The 14922-nt window shown below is 39.8% G+C and overlaps 1 long non-coding RNA gene across 3 annotated transcripts in view; it reads right to left on the bottom strand.

Moving 5' to 3' along the window:
* The window catches only part of LOC128077743 (uncharacterized), a 57184-nt gene extending 50456 nt beyond the window's left edge, over window positions 1–6728 (bottom strand). For all 3 annotated transcript variants that reach the window (XR_008205164.1, XR_008205162.1, XR_008205163.1), the window contains exons 1-4: window positions 6526–6728; window positions 5416–5696; window positions 3819–3974; window positions 2291–2464 (exon numbers count right to left, since the gene is read on the bottom strand). This is a non-coding gene — a long non-coding RNA (uncharacterized LOC128077743). The remainder of the gene's footprint in view (window positions 1–2290; window positions 2465–3818; window positions 3975–5415; window positions 5697–6525) is intronic.
* Window positions 6729–14922: the final 8194 nt, after the last annotated feature.

Here is a 14922-nt window from a genome sequence, read left to right on the forward strand (position 1 = left end):
AGAAAGACCAGAATCACACAGTAGATAGGCAGCTGTGTTACAAGCTCATACATAGAGAGGATCCACAGTACTGCAAATTCAAAGCACAGAAGCTGAGATTGATGTGGTTGTCCCAAATGCAGCCTGCCTCTGTACTGCTGAGATCTGAAGGATGCCAGCCAACCTCAGTGCTGACTTTGAGTTTGTTCCTTCCAGTTCACTGAACAGATGCATCTGTTCTAGCCAAGAGTAATTGCCCACCTGAGTCTGCCTGTAGGATTTGAAACCAAAGCAACAAGGAGATCCTTGTGGCTGGTGTCTACTACAGACAACCTGATCAAGCACAGCCTGTTGATGAAGCCTTCTTCCTCCAGCTACAGGAGAAATCATGATCCCAGGCTCTCATCCTGCCTGGGGGAATTCAACCACCTTGACATCAGCTGGAAAAGCAGTAAAGTAAGCTGTAGGCAATCCAGGAGGCTCCTAGAGTGTATCAAGGATAACTTCCTGAGCTAAGTAATAGATGGCCCCACCAAGGGGGGATGCAGGGAGAACTGGGGGAACATCGCTTCTCCTGCTGTAAGCAAACATCAGGTTTGCAACCACCTGAGAAACGTGAACATCCACAAGTCTACGGGTCCCAGTGAGATACATCCCAGAGTCCTGAGGCAATTGGCTGATGTAGTTGACAAGCCACTCAAAGATATCTGAAAAGTTGTGGCAGTCAGGCAAAGCTCCCAAGTGACTGGAAAAAGACAGTGTCACACCCATTTTTAAAAAGAATGACTCAGGGAACTACTGGCCTGTCAGCCTCACCTCTGAGCTGGGAAGATCATGCAGCAGATCCTCCTGGAAGCTATGGTAAGACACATACAAGAAAGGGAGGTGATAGGGGATAACCAAGGGCAGGTCCTGTCTGATCAACCTTGTTTCTTTTCCTGATGGTAAAACTGCATCAGTGGACATGGAAAGAGTGGCTGCTGTTATCTATCTGGACTTCAGTAAGGCCTTTGACAGACCCCCATAATATCATTCTCTCCAAATTGGGAAGATACGGATTTGGTAGATGGACTGTTCAATGAATGAGAAACTGGTTGCAAGATTGCACCCAGAGAGTGGTGGTCAATGGCTCAATGTCCAGATGGAGATCAGTGATGAGTGCTCAGGGATTGGTACTGAGACTGGTACTCTTTAACATCTTCATCAATAACACGGACAGTGGGATAGAGTGCTCCTTCAGCAAGTTTGTAGATGACACCAAGCTGTGTGGTACAGTTGACACCCAAGGGACAGGACGCCATTCAGAGACCTAGACAGGCTGAGCAGTGGATCCAGGTGAACCTCACATGGTTCAACAAATCTAAGTGCGAGGTCTTCCACCTGGGTCATTGCAATCTCCATTATCAGTACAAGCAGAAGGATATAAGGATAGAGCACAATCCTGTTGAAAAGGTCCTTGGGGTACTGGCGGATAGTGAGCTGGACATGAGCCAGCAATGTGCCCTCACAGCCCAGAAAGCCAACTGTATCCTTGGCTGCAACAAAAAAAGTGTAGCCAGCAGGGTGAGTACAGGAGAGACATGGACCTTCTGGAGCACATCCAGAGGAAGGCCACAAAAATGATCCAAGAGATGGAATACCTCCCTATGAGGACAGGCTTAGAGAGCTGGGGCTGTTCACCTGGAGAAGAGAGGGGTCAAAACGCGACATTCAAGGTCAGGCTGGATAGGGCTCTGAGCAACGTGATTGAGCTGCAGGTGTCCCTGTTCATTGCAGGGGAGTTAGACTAGATGATCTTTAAAGGGCCCCTTTTAACTCAAATGATTCTAGAACAAGAAGGTTGTATGAGGTAATTTTATTTCAGAGGCCAAAATCCTTATCTGGTATAATGCCGCTCTGGAATTAATTTATCATGTTGAAAAGATAACATGTTGATTTTTGCAATATTTTGTAATAAGAAACTGCAATAAGAAATTAATGGTAGACAAAAGGCAAATGAGTAAAAAGGAATGACAGCAACACTCCTGCCACACCAACACTTAGATCTGACACAGGAATAAGGAAGTTTGAAGCTGGTTAGAAAACTTCAAGTATTACAGTGCTGGCTATTACAGATTCAGGACATCGTGCTACTAACTCTCCACATATGCTTCCTATGGAGAAATAAAATAATCTCCTGAGATAAATCTGGTTTACAGCAGAAAACCACCATAAAAAAAATACAGAGACATTGGCATCGCTTTCCTACTATGCACACAATGTACTTGCTTGTTGTACTCTCCAAAATAAAACAGGGCAAGGTAGAGCTTACCATGAAAGGAAGTTTTCTCAATCCAGAGAATGTTAATTATTTTCTTTGGCCAGTAAATCATTTTCCTTCTTTTCCCAACTAATCTATCTTGAGTTTAAAAAATGATTGTGAGCTACAGGAATGCGTCCAGGTTTTCAGTGGAATTCAGCTTACGTAATATGATCTGAAACATACCTGAAAAAGGAAAATAACAACAAAAATTTTCCTAAATTAACTAAGATAGGTCCATGAGATTTGAAGATTAATAGCATATCATCAGTGCTATCAGTGCTAGTTAACCACTTGTATCCTAATTTTGGAAATCTCTGTAGTGTTTAGAGCATTTAAAATAGAAAATCCAACAAATGCCAGAGAGATACATGCATACATCTTTCTCGTCTATCATGGCTTGGATTCATTCTGGGCAGGGACTACAGCGATATGGTCAGGGGAAAGTAACTGAACCAATTACTGCCAGCAAAATCTGCTGGTGACAACCACTAGCACTGCTCACATTATGCTAATATTCCCTCATGCTTTCTTGCCTGGCTTTGTTTCCTTTTCTCCATGACTGTTCTTCCCCTTCCCTCTGTTGCACTGGCCAGAGACAAAATATGCACTGAGCTTCTGACAGTCCCAGCCCTGGAGAAAAAAAGTAAAGTTCAGTGGTAACTGTCCACAGGGGAAATGCAGGTCATTAGAAGTCATTGTACAGCCTAATAGTCACTCGCCATCTTGGACATTCTTTGGTCCTAGGTAAAGAGAAGTCAGTAAAGCTGAGATGCACACGGAGCAGCTTCCTGAGCTGTGCTGCTAATGCAGTGCTAACTGAGCATTACCTGGAGAAACCCTTTTTTTTTGGGAATATAAACACCTCCTGCTTAAATATGATGTGGATTTAGATGAAGATTTATCCCAAGTAAAAGGAAACTGCTGCCCATTTAAGAACAAGTTTTTTTGAAAGCTGAGTGTGCATCAGCCTTAGGGAACAATGACTAAGAACAACATTTCTCAGGCTGCTTTAATCCTATTTCAGAATCATTCTTTGCTGATGCTGTCAGGTTTCAGCAGAAGACAAAAAGTTGTGAGTTTTGTACCCTTTAAGCATTTAAAAGTACCACACTATTTTTATTTAAGTGTGTCCCTGTGAGACACAAAACTTGTTTCTTAATCTGTGAAGAGATTGTTAGGAATAAGTTGAGCTAGATGCAGAGAAATGTGAAACAGTCATATAAACACAAAGAAAGTCTATTGTAATCACTGACTGAATTCTATCTGCATTTGTAAGAAGCATGTGAATTCAGCCAGCAGAAGTTGGCAGTTGTGTGTGTGCAGCCAGTTTTGCTGAAGGAAAACAAGTGTTTTTCTTCTGGCACCAAAAAACTCTCACTCTAGCTGAAAGCTCAGCTGTATTTACTCTAAATCCAGAATTCAGTTCGTTTAGCTGAAACTATAATCGTTCCTTTCAGATACATATGCTTCTGAAAACCAATTGTAATCTACAGCCAGAAGTAATGTTTTTAAGGAAGGTTAATTCCAGCGAGGTTACCTGACCACTCCACAAGCAACAGAGCACCTCTGCAACTCTCTTCTCGCTGGGGCCCTCCAGTGTTCAGACCTCTTGCATAGCTCCCACTGCCTTGTATAGGGAAATTGAAGTCCTGAAGAGCTGACCTCATTTACTCTAGGATCGATAACTTCTGATCTTGTTGCAGGCAGCATCATTTGAGGGGAAAAAAGACAACATACCATTATTCTCAGGAAAAGCTATCAGTTTTCAAAGCAGAGCTGTAAACATCAGTTTGTTGCATTACAGAAGGAATGCCACACACAAGTGATGCAGCTCGGGGAATCGACTGGTGATGCCAAACACAGAAGCAGTGGAGAGGAGCCTCGTAGCCCAGCACAAAGGCACTTCTCAGGAATTCTGCTGCCCATGCCCTCAGGTCTGTGCATGGCTGCAGAATTCAATAGAAATTAATGTCTAAGAAATTATAGCTAAAAGTCTACGGATTTTTTTCCAAGAATTTAATTTCTTATTTTCACCTGAACATATATGTTCCTGCTATAGAATTTATAGAAAGCTTAAGAAAGCATTTGGGTCCTACATAAAGATTACTAGGGAAATTGCTGCTTTCTGCAAATTAGGAGTTTCATACTAAAATGAGAGAGAGCACACCTGAAACAGAATTGATTGTTATCTTTATAATTGAATATTTTTAGTTCATCCTTTTTAGTGAAGTATTGCAAGGTGGCAAAGGTATTTTTGTGTCTTTACATGTATGTCTATTAATAATGCCTTAAATTAATTAATTTACAGGATACAAACAAGCTACATATGACATGAATATACAATGTCATACTGTTAAATCTCCCACAAACATGTTTTTTACTCATAGTGGGGAAGGTCTTAAATTCCAAGCTAGATTTGTGTCTCTGTTCCTGTAGGTGCCAGCTGCTACTGGAAGTATTAGAGACATCAGTAACCAGCTGTAGGTGCCAAAATACCAGGGGACTTAATAGCCTGCTAGGTCAGTTTTAAATAAGATGCTTTAGCAGCATTAGTTGACATACCTGCATCCAGCATGTGGTTGCTGGGAAAAAGGACTTGACAGCAGCCCAAGAGAACTCCACACCCAGAACAGCAAAAGGTATCAAATCCTGAGTCTGAAGTGGGGTATCATTTTGCAAATCATTTTATCCTGACTTATCATACATATGTCAGTTCCAAATTTAGTCTTGCATGAACTTATTTTCCCTCAGAGCAGATGGGAGCAGATCTCAGAAAGATGGATTTTCATTACCCCACAATGTGATTTTTCTAACACTAATCCTGAAGAAAGCCTGAAAATTAGGAAAGAGATTAGATCCCTGTCTGGGCTATATAGGACATTTGTGAAGCTTAGAAAAGGCCTAAGGAAACAGAAATTCAGCATCAGGCACACAGCTGTCAGACCAGCTGGATTAGCAAGCCTGATGCAGTGGGTGGCCTTAGGGAAATAGGGCAGGTCTTGCTGATGAAATCTTGCGCACTTAATGCTATACCTGAGACCTTACAGTTTGCATGAAATGCTGCCTCAGCTCAAGGGGCTGACACATCACTTGTCATCCATAAACCAGCAAATGAGGGATGAGCAGGCATTTACCACATGTTGGTGCTGATGTGGCAGATGGGCTGTTTCCAGTTGGTGAATTTTTTCATTTGTTGTTTCCCTCAGCATCTGATAGATGATGCGGCTTTTTTATTATGATGAGTACTTTCATCACATCTTGCAGAACCAGGAATGATGCAGGACTTGGGAACAGAGAGCTGTTTCACATTGTCTGCATTTCTCTTCCTCTTCGGCCTATACCTGATGCTTGGATCTGATGATCTTAGTTGTCTTTTTGAGCTTCCATGATTCCGTGGGATTACAAAGCCCAGTGCCTGCAAGAACAAGATGCGAATGCTGCTGAGCGGCTTTGGAGAAGTGTGCTTTTCACATGGGATGCTCAGGGCTGTCACTGTCAGTCAGGCCTAACACAAGTCTAAATTCACAGAGCTAGATATTTTAAGAAAAAAGAACCTAAAAACTGGCTTGCTTCACTTAATTTTCCATATCTGTAGGCTGCCACACAAGCCTTTAAGATAAACTTCTGCAATAAGCCATGACAGTGGGAATATTATCCCTGGAAACACATTCAAGTGAAGTCCAAAATAGCCCTTTGACTTGCAGCACACTGTGTGACTGCCAAGCAGCCCTGGCCCACTGCTCTAGAGTCATCCAGCCCCAAGTGCAGGCTGACATGCCCAGCACGAGGTTCTTCTTCCAGTTGCCAATCCCACCCAGAGTATGAGCCAGCTCCGGCCTGGTCAAAACATGAAGGGAAGGTGCTGAGGGTTGTGGCAGAGCTGCCAAAGGAGTGATTTGTGGGGTGGTGGAGTGGAGGCACAGCCATCTGCTGGGAGAAAGCCCCTGTGATGGACCTGGCCACCTGTGGTAGGCACAGGGCATAAATCCATCTGTATGGGGTGCAAGTGCACTCTGGGGACATTTTATCAGCAGTCTGATGTCTGTCCACACACAATCTCAGAGTTAAGAAAAACTTCTACAGGGCTCCAAAAATTCATGAATTGCAATTCAGAGGTGAAATAATTAGGTGGTGATTTGGTCTTAGATAATAGAAGACATTCAACAGTGCTCAAGGAATTTACAAGATAAGACTTATGCCATGAGACATTAAAGTGAAGATAAAGGCATAGAACAGATTCTTACCTAGTGTGAACCTTTGGGAGGGAGGACGGCTCTGCTTGTTTAAATAGCTGCAAGTGCTGTGAATCATCTTTATTGGTGCTGACAAAGTACGTGACCTGAGCAAGCTCCCCAAATGAACTACATGTCAACTGAAGAACACCAGTTCTTGGCTTGGACAGCATCAACATTCTTCAATAAGTCTAGAGGACAACTGGCAAACACCTTATCTCCTGTGTAAAATAAATAAATAGAGCCAGAGGGAGTGACAAAGTGATCAGTGGACAACAAAGTAACCATTCTGGAACAAATACGGAGAGAATCCAAACCAACCAACAACCCTAGAGTGGAAAAGTCTTTTTTTTTTTTTTTTTTTTAAATATTAGAAGTATTCACAAAACATGATCTTGATGAAGCTACAGATGATTAGCTGTTACACTGAGATCCCAGTGCAAACACGTATCTGCAGAAACTGCAGAGACACTGACTTATTTCATTAATCAAGTCCGTTAAAACAACAACAACAAACAAAACAAAACAAAAAAAAACTTTAAAGATTCAGAGGCAGTCAATATTTTTGGAAGATGGTATTCCTATGCAAGTTTTTGTCTCCAGGGTAGGCTTCTACAATCTGCAGCAGCTTCATTGTCAGAATAATTACATAGAAGACAGTGATGGAAAGTGTTATAAATGGACGAACTCAGCTCAGGGAGAATCTCACCAGGAACAAGCAGAATCAGAAAGTGATTAGGCACAACGGATCCCAAACATAGAACTATAGCAGCGATGTAATGGGACAATTAATTATTAATGGATAGCGCAGATTAAATAAGTACATGTAAAAATACCAGGGGAAATGGACATACAGTTACTCATAGTTTTTTTTATTCCTGTTTTGATGATTTTTCTCCTTGCTGAATTGAGAGCCACTGTGTATCTGAAGCTATTCTCTCTCCCCTCAGACTGGAGAGTTACAAGAGCATTTCAATCTATTTTACTTCTGTTTACAAAATCATTTCATTAAGGAACAAGAGGTCCCTTGACAAAAAACCAAACATAATACAAATAATATTTAAAGGCAAGGGGAAAGACCTACAGAACACTGTTTATCTTCTGGCATCAGAAAACAAACAGCTCCTCAATTTGAACTCTCTTCTTGTGCTTTAAGGGTATTCTAAGAAGTAACTTACTAACAAAACAATTTAGGAATATTCAGACAAAATTGCTTTTTGTGTTTCTGGCATGCTCCCAGTTTTGGGTATAATGTTTGCAAAACATTCAAGTTAGATACAGGGAAAAATACTGGGAATTACAGCCTTGAAAACACCTTCTCACTATTCAGACTACAGTTGTGTACAAAAAGTTAGGATTTTCATAAATAAGTAATAAATGATCAAATTGTTGAGTTTGGGGAACACATTTTGTAAATTAGCAAGTGCATAGACAGTTGTATTAAAGACTGCCAATCGAGTTGTCAAAATGAAATTACTTCAGTCAAAACTTAAATTCCATATTGACAGCATTTTTACAAGTTGGCAAATATGGCGCTCATCCAGAGGCTGCTGCAATGAATGGCAGTTTCTCTTTGGCTTTAATAAGGACTCTATGCTTCAAAATGCAGGCAACAGAGTGTTCTCAACATCTATCTCTGCAGAGCTGCTTTATAATCAAAATGGATTACTTTCAGCTAACGAAACATGTTAAAAATACTACATTTCACAGAAACTCCAAATGTTTTTTCTTTCCTTCCAACCCAGTATTTTTCTAAGCCATCTCTAGTTCATTTATATGCATGAGAAAAGCCGCTAATAATTAGAACAGTGAACCACGAGTCAGGAAATTCAGTTTGGCTTTTATATTGTATATGATTTCAAGCAAAATTCTCTGTTCTTGTGATGAAAATAACTCCAGAATTCCATAGGCATGCCCTCCTCTAGCACCTGAAGGACAAAGATTTTTCTCCTAACAAGCAATAAATACATACCACAGAAAATTAAGCTTCTCTCTGTAATTAGAAGCAATCCAGAACAGGGTTTTTCAGAAGAAACGTCTCAAAAAACATTCATAAGCACCAACTGGTTTGTGCAGCTTCTGCAAGCACCCACTAAAAAAGTTACATTTATAAATCTCTCCGTATGTTATAGAAGCAGAAATTTTTGAATGCCCTAAATTGCACCTCTTCACACAAAATTGCTACCCAATGGATGGGATGCTGATCGAAATACTGAAAAGCAGCAGTAAATTATTGGTGATAAAGTCTCTTGTTCTCACACAAAAAATCATTTGCAAATAAAATGGGCATCAAGAAAGAAACCACACCTGATGGGAAAGGCAGTTGTGTCTGGGATATTGAAAGCTCTCATCTTGTTCTGTCCAGATTGCGGTTCAGCCCCTTACCTCCCCAGAGAGAAGACAGTTTCCCTGTAGAAAATAGTCTCTTTAATGGTTCAGAGTCCAGACAAGCCCTTGTCTGGGGTTTAGAATGCTATGTTAGCAGCTAAACACAGCTGGAAGAATATTGCATTGACAGTACAACAAAACACATGTCATTTTCTGAGTCCAGTAATAAAAAAGAAATTGGTGCTAAGTAATATCTGGAACAATTTACCACAATGATTTTTACAGCATTCTGTGTATTTTCAGCCAGCAATAACTTTCTGGCTTATTGTTTTTCTTATTTTTTCACATTGCTCAATAGGATTTCACACCAAGACATGAACAATAATGGTACTTTAGTAATTAGAGTTATCACAATTTGCTTAATGATTTCCCATTTCCAGACTCATCCTGCCCTCTGCTTAGGTTACACCTCTCTTGCAAGCAAAGGAGAAGGCTTCAGGCAGGACGCCTTAGCAGGGTATTTTGGTGTAGCCAATTAGACAATTTTTATAAAACAAAGATAGAGATCAAATCCAGCTAAAAGTGCAGCATATATTGCTTTATTTCCCTGAGGTGAGGGGAGAGAAGGCTCTGTCTCACTCTGAAGCAGAAAGAAAGCTTGTGTTCCATTTGAATACCTTTAACCCACAGCAAAATTAAGAGCTAAACCTCAAACACCATTCATAACAGTGAGGATTCATAACAGGATCAGAGCTGGCTTTGACTGCTTTACTTTTCTCACCTCCAATGTGCGAGGCCCAGGCTTCCTCTGCCCAATGCAAAACCTAGACTTAAGAGCTCATGGTCCATGAGCAATTCAAGCTCTGCCCTCAGGAAACCTGAATGGCAGTTCACTAGCAAATGCCACAGCCACTTGAGTGTTGAATGGACAGGCATGGCACTACTCTCTTTGCAAATCATGCTGTGGAAGGATATTATTAGCTGAAATTAACCATTCTATCAGGAACTTTGTAACACGTCTTGACAATCTCCGGTAGATTCTGAAGGTATCAGGGAGAACTGGCAAAGTTTTGAATATCTGTAAGTATGCAAAACACAGATAAAATTTATGGATAATCTCTTTATCAAATGTATTTTCTGAAGTACATTCATATATCTTGCAGAAAAAAATAAAAATTTGCTGTAAAACTAAGTTGTGAGTGAAATAAGCATTAAGCTGCTGGCTAGATCTAATATTGAAGGTAAGTGCTGGTTACAAACTAGAACATTGTCCTTTAGTTCTTGTTTTCTACTTTGCTTCAGCCAAAGCCATTCCATGCTTGGGAACATGGCCAACAAATAAATCAACCAGCCCGAATAAACCCAATACACACACACACCACAAAAAAACAAACAAACAAAGAAAAAAACAACAACAAAAAACAACCCACACCAAAATGAAATAAACTTTTTTTCATTGCATTCAAGTTGCCAACATATATTTTTGTTTTCTTCACAAGCCACCTATTCGAAAAGGCAGTAGATGGAGAAAAGAAAGCCTGTTCCTCAGTGTTACTAGATGTAATGGACATTCTATACAATGCCCAGCATGTATCAGCAGATGATAATACGAGATATCTTTATTTGTATGCTTTGCTCAAGTAATATTCAATAATTGTAATGAAGCTCTGATCTAAGTAATACTTCTCCAGTACTTTTATAGCACTACTTTTAGGTTTGATAAGCTATGGGAAAAAATCTCTGCTAGCTACTATTGACAAAAAGCTCTAAGGCAGCATTTGTGGGGTATCAACATATTCATACACTAAAGAGCATCAGCAAGTGAAACCTAAAAAAGGAAGATAATAGGAGGGAAAAAATGACTCACAGTTGACCAACTACCACCATTGCTTTGGTAATAAATGGGCATTTTATGCTTTTTGTTCACCTCCACTTACCAATTTCTAGCAGACCTTATTAAACAAGGACAGGAAACCAAACACAATACAGAGGCACCACATTCAGAGCACTGCAGCTGGTATATAACCTTCACCGTCTGGCTGATGTAAGTGCCAGTGATTCCAGAGCAAAAATCTAAGAAGCACTTGGAAAGCACAAGGGAAGAGCTGCAGCCTCTTGGGATTGGCAGCCAGCTCAATTCAGCCCTGGCATAGTGCTGCTGAGTAAAGCATACTGCCAGCTCTCATGGCAGCCTTAGTAGTGTCTGGTACGGCAGCAGGCTGTGCCATGGCTGAACAAACACCAAGCCACACTGAAATCAGCCTCAGTTTTAAAAAAAATATCAATTTAGACAGACTCGAGGCATACTGTTAACTCCTCAGCCTCCTAAATGTTGTCAAATGTTATTGGGGGGGGGGGGGGGGGGGATTCCATGTGGTTTAAACAAGCCAAGCTTCTTTTCTCATAATGGAGTTCAACTCTTCCATTTTAATCTGGATTCTGAAAATCCAAAAGCACGTGAAACCCATTACCAGAAGATGATAGGTAAGCATGGGATTTGAGAAGATGAACAGGAGAACAAGCAAACATCTGCAAGTAATTCAATTAATAAAATAATCACAAAGAAAGTAAGGAGAGGTTAAATAATAATGACTTAATGACTGGTCTGGAACTCAAAGATTTACCCCCGTGTGAATTTTTCTTAAACAGATCTCAGAAACAAGAGGTGAAGAACAGTGCCCTAACCTTCCTTCAAATTCCCTGATCCATTCTTCTTTAATAAAAACAAAAAATAATAAATTAAAAACAACCTTCTAAAACAAGGCAAAGACATTTACAAGACCGAGTGTTCCTCATTAATATGAGAATCACTCTGAATTATGAAGACATACTGCAAATAGAGGCTTGACATTGTAGGTAGTGAGGATAAGGACTGACAGGAGAACAGCCACGTAACTCATGTACACAAATGAAAACTCTGCTCTAAAAAGTCTGTTAAATTACCCTATGTCATAAAAAGTACCAAGTGAAACCTGAGTTCTGGACAAAAAAAAAAAGGAGAGAAAATCTTAATATGTCACAAATAGCCTAAAGGGATTGATTCTGTAGGGAAATTCAAAGTGAAAGGTTCAATTTCTTTATAATTCTACAATTACATCTTTGTTGCATTATGAAAGACGGTAGATCCTGAAGACAGCGACCGCAGCAGCAGTGTGAAAAGAACATGGGTTGTTGCTCTAAGTGATGATAGGAGGGATTAGCCAGGGATTGGCTCTGCTGCATGAAAGCAGTAATTTCTTCTTCATGGTACACCTACAAGTAGGAAAATTTCTGCTGAGCACATGATTAAGTATAGAATCTGTGTTTCTGGCATATAATTAATAATCTCTGCTAATAAAGTCAGCAATAAATAAATTGAGAGAAAAGGTAAATTAAGAATACCTTTGCACTGTAAGAAATAGATCTGATGCACCAGTTGGTGCATCGGAGATGGGGAAGGGAAAAACATTAAGTCAATTTCTTCTTTTGAAAGAAGTGCAGTATGAAAAATGACACAAACAATTACAGAGTCAGATTCATAAACACAGTGTATACGAAGTATTCCTACAAATGAAATGAACCCCCAAATACAGCTAGTGCACGGTGAAGGAAAAATCAAGAAAGCCCAGAAAAATCCAGTAATATCAGGTTAATTTAAAACATTACTCCTATGGCATCCTTCATAATTGGTTACTGCCAATGCCAATGCCAAATCCACAGAATGAGGAAGAGGATACACCACTTAAAGCTGAGTTGATGCTGTCTAACAGCTTTGATCACAGGATGATGTTTGACTTTTAAAAGCAGTACAGGAAAATAAAGCCTTGTCTTCTAAACCCATTTTATTCAGATTTTGGTCCTGTGCCTGAGATGTTGACTAATATTGAATATTTCAGAGTAAGAAATACCTTTTAAAACTCTGTAGGTATAAGAAGGCCATTGCCAATGGAAATCAGGTGAGCACAGGTTATGAGATGATCAACAGAACAAAAGCAAACAGCCTCTCAGAAATTCAAACACAGCTTTATCATAATACCCTGGGAGACTGCAGCCCCTATCTGGCAACTACTGGACCAAAGTAATTATTAACATGGAATCCTTTCCACAGATCTACAGTAATCTCCAGTAGCACACGCCACTCTAAGCAGAATTTTCACCTCCTAGAATGCTTGATTTGAGATAACAGTTTAATGCATTCAAATCAATACACAGAGATACGCTACTGAATAGATTCTGAGTCCTGAAACAAAACCACCCAAACCAAAATGCAATTAGGTTTTTCAATAGCGACACACTCAAACTAACATTATTACCTTAAAAGCTTCAGTTTGCATGAATATCAAATGCTTCCAATGCTTGGGAAAGCTTTTCTTTCACTGCAAAACAATTACCACACAAGTTAGAGTTCTGAGGTAACAGTGAGGCAGAACATTGCACTGATGTCAGTGTAAGCAGACAGTTCTGTAAAGCACTGTGCATTTGCACACTCAGAAAAGCCCTCCCTCCCTCTTCTGGCTTTTACTTTGATATTTATTTCAAAGTTTTTTTTTTTTTTTTTTTTTTTTTTTTTTTGCCAGCCTACTTTTTTGCTTTTGCCTACTCTTAATAGAGGTAGAATATTATTGACCATAGAATTCCTCTGCAGTTCTCTCAAAGCCAGTAAATGGCTACAAAGAAACAAGCCTCAAAATGTGTGAAATGACTTTCTAGGAAAAATCCCAACAGCATTAAGAGATAAACTAACCTGTCTGAAATTTAACATGCTAAACAGCATATTGAAAAAGCAAAAAGGTGAAATGTACTCTTAGTTTTAAGATGGCTTGATAGAAATACAGATCATTTAGAAGGAAAAGAGGGTCACTGCTCATTTAAAATTGGAAGATAACTGGCTTCACCCAACTATTTCTATTTCCTCTTGTGAGAATCCTAGGGGAGTCTGAGACTCTGTGCTTGCTTTCTTATGTAAGGATCTAATTTGCAGAGGTAGTGTTTACATCCCATAATCAGTTGTTTTTCGCATGAATTTCTCCCACCCTTCCAGATTTATTGGACAACCACCCCATCATCTCTTCAGACACACAATCTCTCCATCTTCCTTGATCTCAAAGTTCTTTCCTATGTAAGCTGTTCCAAAAATGACTCATATTTTTTTCCATAGAAGCTACAGTAGATAGATACAAAGACCACAATAACACCATTTAGATAGAACAAATTCTCAGCTACAAAGGACTCTTTTTCAACACAGTCACCACCATTAGTTCTGCATTTTTGCCAGTGATGAGCCAGAGCTGCATGCTGCACCCATGAACATTTGCACCAGCAGAGGTGACCCACTGTCTCTGTCACCACTGCTGAAACATATCACCCACTGCCTCACTGTACTCACATCCACTGTTTAGGCTCCATATCCAGCAAGCATCAATGAGGGCCATTTTTTCTGCATGGAGGAATTCAGTAACACATCTTTGTTTCACATACGCTTCCATATCATCTGCCATTGTGTTGGATTGCCTCTCTGCTGTCATCTGTCACATGGCAACAACATGGAATGGAACAGTGTCAGAGAGGTTCATCTCACCAACATACACCTCTGACATCACGGGACACCATAATAATCTAGGAGGAATTACTTTCAGAGCAGCCCTCAAGTCTAGTTTGTAGAACAAATTACTTTTGAACCAAATATTTATTGTACAGTTATGAATGCAACTACTCCAGGAAAAAAAAAATAATCACACTATAATAACCCTTTGCTGCTCCTGTTCCCTTGTGATGCTTCAAATAATGCCATTTGGGCTTAAAGATCCTAATCAGAATTTAATTAAAACTTGAAACATGCACATCTCCAAGGGCCTATTTTTCCCTCATTAATTTAACAACAAAACACATCTGAATATGAACTCAAACATTATTAACACATACAAGTGAGGCATCTGCAGCAGTCCAAGCAATCCCATTGTTATTGTTCTGAACGCTATGAAACTATAGAAGTAGAAAGAATTTCAGCATATACATCATCACTGATTCTGAAGGAAAAAAAAGTAAAATCAAACTAGAATGGAAAATTATTTTTTTTCCTATTGATCAAGCATCTTGGAATGG

The sequence above is a fragment of the Tympanuchus pallidicinctus genome, unplaced genomic scaffold (genome assembly GCF_026119805.1).
Source record: "Tympanuchus pallidicinctus isolate F22 unplaced genomic scaffold, pur_lepc_1.0 scaffold16, whole genome shotgun sequence".
In the NCBI taxonomy this organism is placed as follows: Eukaryota; Metazoa; Chordata; class Aves; order Galliformes; family Phasianidae; genus Tympanuchus; species Tympanuchus pallidicinctus.